The sequence below is a fragment of the Aptenodytes patagonicus genome, chromosome 6, assembly GCF_965638725.1.
Source record: "Aptenodytes patagonicus chromosome 6, bAptPat1.pri.cur, whole genome shotgun sequence".
Lineage (NCBI taxonomy): Eukaryota > Metazoa > Chordata > Aves > Sphenisciformes > Spheniscidae > Aptenodytes > Aptenodytes patagonicus.
Genome location: NC_134954.1, coordinates 51,423,306 through 51,436,756, shown reverse-complemented (window position 1 = coordinate 51,436,756; position 13,451 = coordinate 51,423,306).

Below are 13,451 nucleotides of genomic sequence, written 5' to 3'. Positions count from 1 at the left end.
GTTGGCGTTGGCTCCCACAACACTGTCTTTTGGGTGCAGAAGGCTGGTGGAGCAAGGACCACAGCCACAGCCTGCACAGAGATGCCATCACTTGTGTTCAGCACTGCTGGCATCTTGCTTCATGAACCTGGGGAGAGCAACCAGCTAGATATACCGTCATCTGTCTCAAAGGACCACGACCTATTGAAAAACTCCCCGTAACCTTCCCTCTGTGCCCTGCTCACAGACCACAAACTGAATAGAAACTCACGTCAGACCTTACCCACTGACTAGATACGAAATGAGGACTCATTCTGCGTATGACTTGTATCCCCTGTGTTCGCAAACCTTCTCTGACCTCTGTCGCAAAAAGCTATGAAATAGCATTTGATCTGTCATTTAAATGCTTATTTCAGTAACATGGCCAGGGAAAGTTAAGTTCTTTGTAGACTCTGCTGGGCTGTTACAAAAGAATTACTTTTTTATAATTCACATTCCCAAAGGAATTAATGCAAGTCTGCAAATAAAGCAATGGAAAATTTTCAGCTTACTGAGGTATAAATGAATATACACAAAATATACCATTACTTTGCATACTTAAGAGTTTTTAGTATTTACTATGATTGGTACTTTATCATAGATCCTCCTCTGAGAATAGCTACAAAATGAAACTCTCTTACATAATTTATGTAATAACTAGCTTCCAGTAATTAAAAATGAATATCACTTTCAAAGCCTGAAAACCCTGATGCATGTAAAGCTGGGCAATGTAGGCTGGGTATCTGCACATGCAGGGAGTTGGACAACAAAGTGTCCATTTGCACAAGCAATCAAAGCAACTCGCAGCATCCGTTCTTGCTCGCCTGGAAGAGGGCCTCTGCCCTCTGAGGTTTGGCCTGCTCTGTAGTTCATACTGCGTCTCAGAAAGCTTTCAGATGGGCTGCTATGGTTTCAGTAATTATTTTTAAAGGTTCTCGGCGATATAAAAACAAATCTGCTGAAGAGATTTTAGAATCAGGATGGAAATAATAAAAGGGGAGGGAAAAGAGGAGGCAAAAAGTAATCTGAAACAAACAGAGGGTCTGCTCCAGCAAACCACCGCTCCCCTCCCAAACTCCAGGACTTCAATCGCCCCTTCTTCATGTTAGAGCCAACCTTAGCTCACCCCAAACTACTCAGATACTGTGGCCAAAAGGTGATCATCTTTTCAAAAGGGTCTACAAAACTTCAGAAATTGCATCCAAAGCAATACAAAAAAAACCCCAAACCCAAGGTGAATTAAGGATAAGAGATTCATTTTAATCTTAAATATCCTGCCGTACATATTTTGCTTTGAAATGGATTCATTTAAAAGCAACAAAGAAAAGCAACAGTGTTACTGAAAACACATCATTTCACATGTGAATTTACACGATCACCTAATATCCTGGCAGTACTGGCAAATGATGTCTTGTTCTAATCCATATTAAAAACAAGTCCAAAATGTTATGTCCCTGCACCACCAGATTATTTGCCTGGTTGGAATCCAGCAAGACACTTCTCCTGCAACTTACTTCAGAGAAATAGACAGAGAAAGCAATACATTATTGCTATTAAAAATTGTCCGGTAAGACAACTCAAAAACTATCTTTAGATGGCTTGTACAAAACTAACAGACCAGAAGACCATTAAGTAAAGTAGACTGAAGGTTGCCATTGTCTCTATATTGTTTGGTTCTTTGTATCATATATAAAATCTACTAAATCAGACCATCTTTTTCTCTATTTTAAAAAACATAGATTTTATAACATACCCGTATTAACTGTGTTGATCCACCACCTTTATTACTATAGCAAGAAGAGCTTCATTTTAAAAGTCTATTTTTTTAATAGAAGTAAAAAATGTACCAGCTGTCCTTAGCTGATAGGAACTGCTCTAGTTTCACTCCAGACCTACGAAGACTTCTACCAGAGGAAGATATGGTCCAAAAGTAGTAACGCGAATCTGTATGATAAATGATGAGGGCTGCCAGTTGAAGCTCTAGGGCTAAAGCAGACTACCAGCAGGGAAGACGAAGAATTGTCTTTTCCCCCTGCGATACTGAGCCACTGAATCCATCACATGCCTTATTCTGAGCTGACCAGCACTTCCCCGCCTCCAAGACCAGTTACTGGACGAAACAAACTGCTACCTAATGGAAATACGTATAGAAACCCTGCAGAGGAACTCCTGCTCTAGACTTGCTTCTTGGGAAGAGCAGCTCTAGAGCAAATTAGTGGTTTAGTGACCGCCCTGTAGGTCACCTCCAAGCCAGGGGCCAACCGGAGGGATGGGTGGAGGAGCAAAGGCAGGAGGGTGCTTGGAGACACCCTCACTCTTTGGCCAGCCTGGAGGTAAGCTCCACATCATCCTCCTGAATCGAAACCACATGAGGGAGGTGGAACTGGTGGACTGGTGTTTAGAGAGATCCCCAGGCAAGGAGCCTGACACCCAGGTGGCTGCTATCTCAGACTCCCATTCACAGCTGGAGCCGTGGAAGCACAGACCTGAAATTGTCCCTCCTCTGTTTGGATTTAGTTTGCCCTTTGCAAAGCAGTAAAAATCTAACCCACAGTGCATTGAACTCCTCTCCATGTGTAACAGGAGAGACCTTAGCCCTCAGCATCTGAGTTTGTATGTGTGCAAGTCACCCGCGATGCTCATGCGCTGTTCCTATCACCAGCAATTTCCATTTGGTCCAATCTGGAAAACATCTTGAGTAATACAAGGATGAATTTTTCTGTTAAGTATTTCCAACACTGCCTTTTGGCAAGAAAAAATGTCAAAAGTCGCTTGGAAAAGAAAGGTACAGCTAAGAGATCTTTCAATTATTTCATAAATAAGCTGCCAAAATGCAAAGAGTAAAATCCAGGCGATACTAATATTCTTCATATTTATACCATTATAAGCCAAGCAGAGATCAGAGTATTGACCAACCGCAATTACATTTTATTTCATTTACTAGAGTAGAGCTACAACAAAAATTCAACTCAAAATAGCTTTGTAAAGCCATTTTTACATAAATCTTGGAGTTTCGTCTACTTTTGCAGCAGGACTTGATATATATGAAATATAGATATTTATGAAATATAGGCGAGACAACAGTGAAACAGAGGGTTCAGATTTTACACGTGGCACTTTGGTTGAAGACTCAGCGTTGATATTGGGACTATGAAGTTTGCACATATGCATCTGAGTACACAGTACACATCTGCAGCAGATGATGCCAATTTAAACACCTACAGTAAAGACACACAGTTAAGCTGTCCATACCTAATCTAAGGTTTTCATTGTCCAGTTGAAAGCCCTATAAGTAAAGATAACTTCTGAAGATTTCATTTATGAAATACGCTTCTCTACTTGTTTTGGCAATTATCTAATAGATGGCAAGGTACAAGTTCTGTTTTGCATCAGTCTGTGGTTCTTCTAAACTCAAAGCAATTCTAATGTCATATGGAAGGGTAACTCAGTCTAGGAATTTAGATTCCCTGTTCTACCTGGAGAGGCACTAAAATTTGTGTGTGTTGCTATACTACAGGATTTAGTAATGTGTTTTTTTGGGGAAAAAAAAATAGAGGGAAGTAGGAAACTAATTATATGTCCTGTCAAAGTTTGAGACATGTAGAGATTTCTATCATAATCAGGAATTAAAAAAAAAACAAAACGATTTTGTTCTTGGAAGCGCAAATTTCAGCAGAGCCTACATTTGCTTTACGTATTTTAAATTTCTTTTAAAAGATAATTTTAGAATTTTCTAATACCTGAAATTTAAATTTTGTGCCGAATTCACCTTTGATTTCAGGGGAAAAAAAAAGGTTTTGATAAACTGATGGTTTTAATTAGAGAAGCTTTTCAATAAAAATGTCCTGAAAAACTATAACTGCAATCATTAACTTTGATATCCAAACAGAAATTTTCCAACTCAAGCATCTAAATCCTATTGCCAGAGGTTAATGTTTTCCTAGCTTCACTAGTGTATTGACATGGCACTGCTGACCCAGCACAGGGCTTTCTTACTGACTCATGACTGCCTTGATCATCCCCTGGTCCCAGGAGGGGCACGGGGCAAGTCGGTGCCACTAGAGCTGAGACTGGGAGGACACAGATGTGGACAAGCAAGGGGGCCCAAAGTCCTGTAAAGGGGACTAGTTTAAAGCATGGCACAAATCAAACCAAAAGCAACCAAGGACAACAAAGTGAAAACGCCCTTCTGCTTTCCTCCACGTCTCCGATTACAGAAGTCTTTGCTCCAATTTATTTCTCTTTGGAAACAACTTTTTACAGCTGCACATGGCAAGTACTTAGCTAGAGAGTGAAGACGAGAAGCTGGAAAGAATGATTATTAATGGATTCTGCCAAAAAAATAGGCAGGGCAAAGTCTTTCGCGGCTTAGCACAAGAACTAGTTGATCTTCCCCTACGCAAAGAGGAGGCATGTCCTGCGCTGCCTTCCTGAGAAGGAAAACAGCGCAGCCACATTGCCTACTGCAGCAACCTGGGCTGGATGCTGAGGAAACATGCAGCACCCCCCACTTTCTACTTGTGAAGCTGGAAAAGTCCACACACATTAAAAGGGAGCGTTTGCCCAAGTCATTGTTAGTTTAAACCAAGCAATTCCATTCAGCTATCTGCATTTTATTTTAAGTATTTGTATCTCCAACCGTTTTCCACAACCTTTGACAACCAAGTGTTTCCATGAAGCAAGTGTAGTCAAAGGCAATGTGTCATGTGGGGGCCTGCCCTGGAGGGCACAGGTTTACCAGGGGCTCAGGGGACTGTAGTGACATCACACATGAGGTCATATCTAGCTGCCTGCGTAGGTCAGACCTAGGCGGACATGCTAGGCAGGTGAATACGCTAAGAGGGACAAATCCACATCTTGCCTGAACTAGGTGGGAGCTGCAAGCTATTGCTCGAGGAGAGACAAGGTGCCCCGGCCAGCTGCTCCGGGGCCGGCAGCGGCTCCTGGTTCCTGCCAGGTTTTTGGAAGCAGTGCCCAGACAGCATCACACCTTTGTGTTAGCTGGCAGCTCTGAGACAGCCCGCTCCACAGGCTGTGCAGGAGCTCATTGGGAGCCCAGGGAGCAGCTGGGTTTGGACGTTATTTGCCTCCATGCAAGACAACAGGTCTAGCTGAGCTCCTGCTTGTATTCCAAATGCAGCTTTTTGCATAAAAAGTAGTAGTTTGGTGCTGTTTAATCTAAAAAAAAAAAAAAAAAAAAATGTATGGCATACCACTGCCACGAAAAAATATACCCACAAAACCAAAAGCAGCCACATACCATCATTCAATGCTTGCATTTCCTCTTTAGAACATTCATCAGCAAGTCCTCTTACTCGACAAGACTCTGCAAATTTGTCCTTGCTAATGCCAATCTACCAAAAGCTCAGAGAAGAAAACAAATCGGTCACTGCAGGCTGGAGTGCTCAGTGCAGGTGCCCTGAAACAGCAGGTACTGGAGGGTGGCAGCCCATTTCCCCTTTAATTTCTTTGTAATAAGAGTGGTTGTCGCAGTTGTTAAACCCTACCTAAAGTTAGCATCACATCTGCCGAGTCCTGTAAATACGGCTGAAACCCTGATCAAACTGGCTGAATGGTTTGGCTAGCTTGCATGGGCAAAACCAAACTGGGTTTATTTTAAGTAAGTTTGAAGACTAAGTTTAGCATATGGCAGACTGAAATATGACTCCTAACATCTCTGCTTTCAAAACCAGAATTGGTAATTAAACGGAGAGTTAAGAACCACTTCAAATCTGAGGCCACAAGCTTCCAGATAAAAAGAAAACTTTTTCCGAACTCAGAAAGCCGTTGTATCTGGATCAAACCCACAGCTGAAAGGAAGCTTTGCGTTGGTTTTACCGGGTCATAAGACATTATTACTCTCATGAAGTCTACTTTCTCTCTTAAACTGCAGTCCTGATGACTGGCAGTCCTCAAACAAATGATCGTGCAAGGATCACTGTTCTCGTCTGTATCTGCCAAGACCCGTTACAGGTGGTGCCGGTCCAGGCACCAGCATGCAGAGAAGGCGCCCCCCGCTTCTGCGCAGAAGGGGTACGGCAGCACCGGGTCTGCTGTGTGAACAGAGCCTGAACTCTGCAGCCAAACGGTGCTTCAGGCGAGCCCTGATCCATCAAAACTTGCTATTAGGAAATGCTGTTCAATGCAGACCAAACTGGTTTTGCACAGCCAGCATGACTTTGAAGTTTGCCATTAGTACCAGCGTTTTGAGATCCATGATAAAAATGAGCAGTTTTCTGTCTTTCCACAACTGTTCACCTGAGAAAGCAGCACAGCTTGCCTTTTCAGGTCTCCCTCTTATGCCGGGAGAAGATCTGGTCGTTACCTTGCCAGCTGCTAATGATAACAACTCAATACTTTCCCGCAGTGCACAGTATAATGCAGTCATTTTATTTGTTGACTCCCAAATTAGAAAAGCAAAATCTCCTCAGGAAACTCAGGAACAGCATGTCACCTTCCCTCCCTGAAAAGTGGAGTACAGGATATACTGTACCATACATATGGAAGTGTTTATTGCCTTTAAAATAACTATTCAGCTTTTATCAATAACCAGAAAAATTTAAAGTCACTGTCAACAAGGAGACTGAAATACAGAACGATAGACAGCAGGGCTGGAAGAGGGCATCTACCCTTCCCCCTCCCCTGAGTCACTATCAATTATGTAATTCCTGGCAGGTATTTATCTCTTCTCTCCCTAAAAATCTCCAGTGATGGAAATTCTGCAATATCCCTCAGTCACCTACTTTGTTAGCCTTACAGCTAATGAAGCTTTTCCCAGTACCTAATCTAAACCTCCTTTGCCATGATTTCATTTGCTATTTCTCATCCTATTTACAACTGATGTGCAGAATAATTTATTCCTTTCCCCTTCATGGCTATTTGAAAACTGTTTACATGCCCCTCTGATCTTCTCTTCTTTAGGCTAAGCAATCATATTTCCTCCAGTCTTTCCTCGCGGGCTGTATTTGGTCCATCTCTCATCATTACTGCTGTTCCTAGGACGTTCCATAACCCCGTATCATATTTGAAATGGGTGAGGGTGACACAATTCACCATCTTTATATCAGTATTGCGTTGTATGTTCTTTTGCAGCATCCAATTTACTCATTTGAAATAAATTATAAATGTCAATTTAAAAATACTCATATTTTCCCTATACGCATGTCTCCCTCCTGCAAACAGGCCATCCTTTCTAACAGGTATGTTTGGCTACTGATCCCACAGTAGTACCATCTTTTTTGGTCCTCTAATGTGGAGTAACTCTCCAAATACTAGGCTTTGCACCAATCCTTATCCTGGCAGCAGTTGTTCATGCTCAGTATGAGTTGTGGAGCAACGAATGAAGTGAGACATTTGTCTGCTCCTAGGGCTAACTCTTTCCTCTCACATCTCCCAAGCCCGGCACCCAGATTTCTCCAGACTGTCGTTTCCAAAGCAAGCATGTTGCTGAAACTACATCAAAGCATCAACCCACAATAGGCCCTATCAAGAAGAAGCCCAGAATGGTTTTGTGCTCATGTCTACAGAGAACCAAAATCCCAAGTGCCTCTGGGACCCTCCCAGCATCAGTTTCTACCTGGCCCACTAATCACAAAGAAGCCACAGTCAGGGCTTACAACACAGTGCATTTGAGATAGGAAATAATATTTGATCTGCTGGACGGCACCAGCTCTAGGTCAGCACGTTGCAGCCTATCTACAGCACAAGCTTTCTGCTTGAGCCTCTGCTGCAGTGAAAACAAAATTAAAAAGTAAACTCGCTGTTCTTTCTTTCTGATTCACTATGTGTCTCAGTGGACCTTTTCATACCATTTCTGTTCATTAGCACCAAACTCTGAACATTTCAGCCTTCACTGTGCAGTTTTCAAGTGTAACGTCATTTGCTCTAAGTCAGGACAACTACAAATTCAGAGTGCCTGGTCAAATCATATCTTAGGTCTCCTGACATACTTGTGAAGTCTTAAATCACTCCACTGTTAGTCCTGTGCAACTGGAATGAAAAAAAGCCCGCTGCACATGTTAAAAGCTTGTGGATTTGGCAGAAAATTTGATGTAACCTAAGGCACCTAAATCTGACAATAGGAAAGGTGTGCCATATCAGAGCGTGTCAGTAAACTGGCGTTGCCATTAATCCTGCCCTGGAGAAGAATGACTCCTATATTGTCACACTGCAAATCAAGACATGAGGTGGCTCTATGGCTTCTGACTGTTGTAGGCCAGGGATGACACACGCCGGAGACATGTTTCCCTGTGCTGCTGCTCACACAGTGACTGCTCCCCACTCCCGTCCCTCTCCCGGTGCAAACCCCACAGGCTCTGTACCTCGTCACCAGCAGGAGAGATGCTTGCACGGAATAGGAGGCCTGGCAAATTCAGTCCAGCATACACTTGATGAAGTTAATTAGATTGCAATAATATTTCCCAGGTTGCACATTCCTGCAAGGAAGGAAAAAAAAAGAACTATTAATTGTGAAACCAAAACGTTGGGGACCACAGAGCCTGGGTATGTATCTATTATGCACTTCTTTGCGTAAGTAGAAATTCTGCACGGGAAACTGGCAGCATGTAAAGAGGAGCCCGCCTCCATCTAAAGAGGAATCAGAACAGGAAAATACACTGACTGTGCTCTTCATATCAGTCCCTGAGGCCAAAGGGCCCGATTCGTTCTCAAACAAATTTGAGATAATTCCCCCGACTTCAGCATAGCATAGTAAAAGCCAATATAAATGGTGGACTGAAAGCAGAAAAGCCTAAAAACATGTGTGGATGGATGTGGCGGTAAGACTGAACGGAGTTATCCACTGCTACAGTTGCTCCTCTTAGAAGAGCCATGGTTCACCGACCAGCTTTGTAATAAGGAGGCTTCTCTTTAGGCTAGAGAAAAAACGCATGCAAAAGCTGAAACAAATCAACTACACAAAAGTAAAACCGACCTCCTTCAGGCTTTAGATGCTTTTAACAGCTAATTACAGAAATGATTTGCAGAACTTGCATTCAAGTGTGTGGGGGGAAGGAAGGGGGAGGGAACGGCCAGCAAGATGTGACAGAGACGTGCTGCAAATAATGTCCCAGCAAAAGATACCCTTGTCCATTTGATGTATTTAATATTAAAACAACAAAATGTCTTTAACAATCCAGTCAATTTAAAATAAAATATAAGAACAGTAACCATTCAGCATTTTATGGATTTACTTCTATTTAGAGATCAAAGTCTCAAGACTCCAATCTGTCCCTGGTATGAAACCTTTGCATACACTATGTGGTGAAATGAAACCCACAAGGGGATCCTGCTATAAACTCTCTGAAGCTGGCCTGTGCAGTTCAGGTTTGCATCTTAACTCCTATTTTTTCCCTTGCAGAGAGTAGGACAACCCTGTGCTGTTGAGCCAACTGCACGGTGGACACAAAGTTAACAGAGCAATGCAGCTGAGTAGCTTTTGGGTAGCAAAACTGGCCAGTGATTAAAGTGGCATTCTGAGTGGTTTATTCTGTTTGTTTGCAGAATTAAGGATACTTTAAAGTTGCTTTCATCTAACTTTGAAGCTCTCTCAAACTTACAAACTTTTATACTAATGGTGTCCAAGGGAAAGGAACCAAAATAAATAATTTAAAAAAAAAAATCATACAGAAAAATGAAATTTTCTTCCATAGATGCTATGAATATGTGCAAACACATACACACAGTCTCCCTTCCTTCTGAAGTTCAGTAAAAGAGAAGGGTTTTTTTCCTGAGCACAGAATTTGTCCCCATCTGGTTCCATTTTTTACTATTTTCTTTTTTTGGTTTCTTTCTCTCTCATTCCAATCCATATTTATTTCCTTTTGTTTAGTCTGTACTCTTTATTCCCTTTCCTCTTTTTGCAGATTTCCTTTTTAATTTGTTAGGGAAAGAAACATTCTTTCCCTGGTTTTCATAATGCAAGCCGGTGGAACAGGCGCATTCAGAAATTCCCCCTCTCCTACACCCTCTCCTGCTCTTTCCCTCCTCTTTCAGTCCTGGTTGCCTGTGCTCACTCCTGGTAGCAGAGTAAAAGTGTTAGGCTTTATTTATTTAGGAAAGTGTATCAGTTTATTTTTTAATTCAGTTTCAAATACCTGGCGCAAACCACTGTGTGGAGGCTCAAATATATTATTTACGAGCCATTATATTTAGCTTAAAACAACTCCTAATCTCTTTGAGATGAGCCGCTATAAGGCAGGATTAGGCTGAAATGAAAATGTCTGCAGCGGGATTTTACTAAATTGGTTTTAAATCACATTCTTAGTTAAACAGAGTTGAGTTTCACAGTGCTCTGGGGAAGGCTATAAACCCTAATAAAGCAGAAAGGATGACTTTGGGCAGAACTTTGGCTCTCTTTGCAAAACTTGCCGGTTTTACAGAAGCAGAGAAGCCCAGCTAAGGCCAGAGCCTTCTGCATGGGAAACTCCAAAGCTCAAAACCTGAGAGCAAGCTTTGCAAGGCTGCGGAGAGTGACACCCGCAGAGCTGTAAACTGCCAGAAACGTGGCCCTGCTATTCCCAAATTGTGGAGACCCTCAGCACCCCGCAGCAGAGCCAGACCCAGCATCCGCCTCCCTGGGCAGGAGGTGGTGAGGAATTCCCCGCTCGAGCAGCCTGGTCCTTCCTGAACCGCTGCATTCATTTTACATAGATGTGTTTACGCTGAGATCAGGGTGAATGCACTAGGTGGTATGAGGAGGGTAAAACAGCAGTGCAACTTAGTCTGTTTTTCTACAGAATCAGGGAAATGTTTTTAAAAAGATTTGGGAAGAAGTATGGACAGTTTTAGGAATACTTGCCTGACACTCAAATCTCTGATTGTAATCTCTGGCATGCCCTTGGTACAGCATCTGTCATCCCCAACAGCTGCATTTAGTGTTAGAGCATGACCACTTCCACAGTCCAAGCCCCTCCGCCTGGCAAGCTGTGACCTTGCCTAGCGAGCCAGGGAGTCTCTGCACAGAGCAAGCACCTTTGCCGTTGACCGCCGCTGCTGGCACTGGCTGCGCAGCTGTCACCTCCTCTTCCCCCCACGCTCTCCCAGCACCACGTGTGCCCTGCGCTGGGATTTAGTTGTAGTTCAGGTTCTGTGAAGCACTACTACAATATTCTACATTTCATCATCCTGAAGTTTATTTTCTTTTTAACTTTCACTCCGACTTTGCATTCAAAATTTTTAATTAATCACAATTGCCTAGTAATATTTAAAAGTAATGAATGCATTTTTCTGCAGGAATACAAAATGTACATCCCATTGAACAGCCTCCCTCTGAGAGTTCCCAAGTTCTCCAGCACCAAACTGGTGCTGTTTCATTCCTGATACGGTGCATTCCCAAGCCAAAACCCTCCAGCACAGAAAAGCTGGGATGGAATTCCTCAACAGGAATCACCAGGAATGAGAGAAAACCTTAACAAGAGACTACACCAGTAAACTCCAACAGAACACCTATATACTTAGTACAGCCAAAACAAAATAAGTTCTCGCTATAGTCAATAGCTTTAACCTGCGCTTGGAAAAGCACTTTCTGGTATTTATTAACACTGAACACTTCTATTAAAAATCCAGACCTTTTGTTCATTATATGAAAGTCTTAACAAGACTGAGAAGATTTCATTCGCACTTCTAACGTGACTCAGGTCCATACTGCTGTTGTACAGCAAGGCAGGCTCCAAGCTTCTCACAAACCAAGCTAACTCACAGAAGAGCTTCCCATTTTTGCCCCGTAAGGTCCTGCTCTGAAAGCCCATGTCGCTCGCTACCTGCTAACACAAGTGCCATACTGACCACTTCTTATTCCCCCCCCGCCAAAAATCTGTGAAAATACGTACGCAGAACCCCTGTAGGATGGTTAAAGAGACATTTTAAGAGGACTAACCTGTGCTATTTGAATCCGTTGGACGTCACCCGGTTCTGAACTTCCCCAGCAGCTTCAATCTCGTTTCCTGTAGAGCTGCACGTGACACCACACTTCCTCACCACACCTTGCTAGACTCGCTTCACTTACTTTTAAAAACCAGATGAAGAAACTGTCCCTCACAGCATGTTTAAGAGCTTTCTGCTCTCGTGTTGAACCACTGACATTTCTGCATAGCCAAAGAGCCCTCCTCTATTGCCTTCTGAGTCACTCCATGATTCAATGGACCTTTTTGTACTATTTCTTTGTATTAATACCAAACGCTGAATGCGATTCTGTTACAGTATGCTCACTGTCCCCCCTCTTCTTTTAAAGAGGAAACAAATGCAATAGTGGAGATTGTAATTACACTGCAGGCGTGGGAAATTTCAGTTCAAGGATATTTGTTTATCAAATTTTCAGAGTGGTAATGAATTGATGTATTCGAATAGATGCAGTTATCGGCAATTTTCAGAAATATTTTTCATTTCAACGTGGCAAACAGCTTTCACAGAAGTTTGAGTCCCATGAAAAATGGTTTATGACTTCAGAAGAGTAGAGGTTCTCTTCTCCATTGTAGCAGCGTGCATCCATATATTGTCATTTAGTGATGGGACAAACAAGCCTGAACATACGTCACAAAAGGAAGGACAGTAAAGTCCTGGATTAGAAGAGTATGTTTACAGGATTAGTCAATAGGTGGTGCTTTAGCAGAATTTTTTTAAAGACACGTGAATTTTGGAAAGGCAATCTAATCCTAAGTGGTACCAACACCAGAAATGCTGACACAGCTTGGAGATAGTTTGAAGACTACCATGTCAGAGGAGAGGCAGAATAGTCTTACCAGGGTCAGCAAGGAGATACTGCTCTGCTGGAAGATGCTCCTTGTGGAGCATGTTAAAGACCCTTCAGTTAGGCTAAGGCGGGGGTGGAAATCAATTAAATGTCCCTTTATTTAGTGAGAGCTGAAAAAACAACAGCCAGTGCCTCGGGCACTGATCAGCCTGGCAGGGACAGAGTGAAGGCGGATGGGTTACACAGCCAGAGAGGTTCCCTTGGAGACTGATTGCAAACATCTGTGCTGGAGCACTGATTGGATTTAGCTGTACCTAAGTGTGGGTGTGAAGAACCTGAAGGCAGGAAGAGAGTGAACAGACAGTGATGCTGCACATTTGGGATGCAAAGTTTTCAGCAGCAACACTCGTTTATGGCTGTCCTCCCACTGCCATTCACTTCTCCCACTGCGCCCCATGGCTTTCTCAGGTGTGTTGGCATGGTGGTTCTACAGCCTGTGCCATGGACCGTATTAAGGAACTGATCTAGTGTTCAAAAGTTGATTAGGTTTTTTTTCTCTTTTCTCTTTTTCTCACTTTCAGGCAGCAGGGGACAACTGCTAGCATGAAGCTGGCTCTGCTGCTACCCAGGCTGTAACATAAAACCACAGCTTTCAGTGGTGAGAGGCTCAGAGGAAACCAATGGGACCTTCTTCTTTGCCCATTGGTTGATGCATTCTATGTAATTTCGACGTAAATTAAGAGGT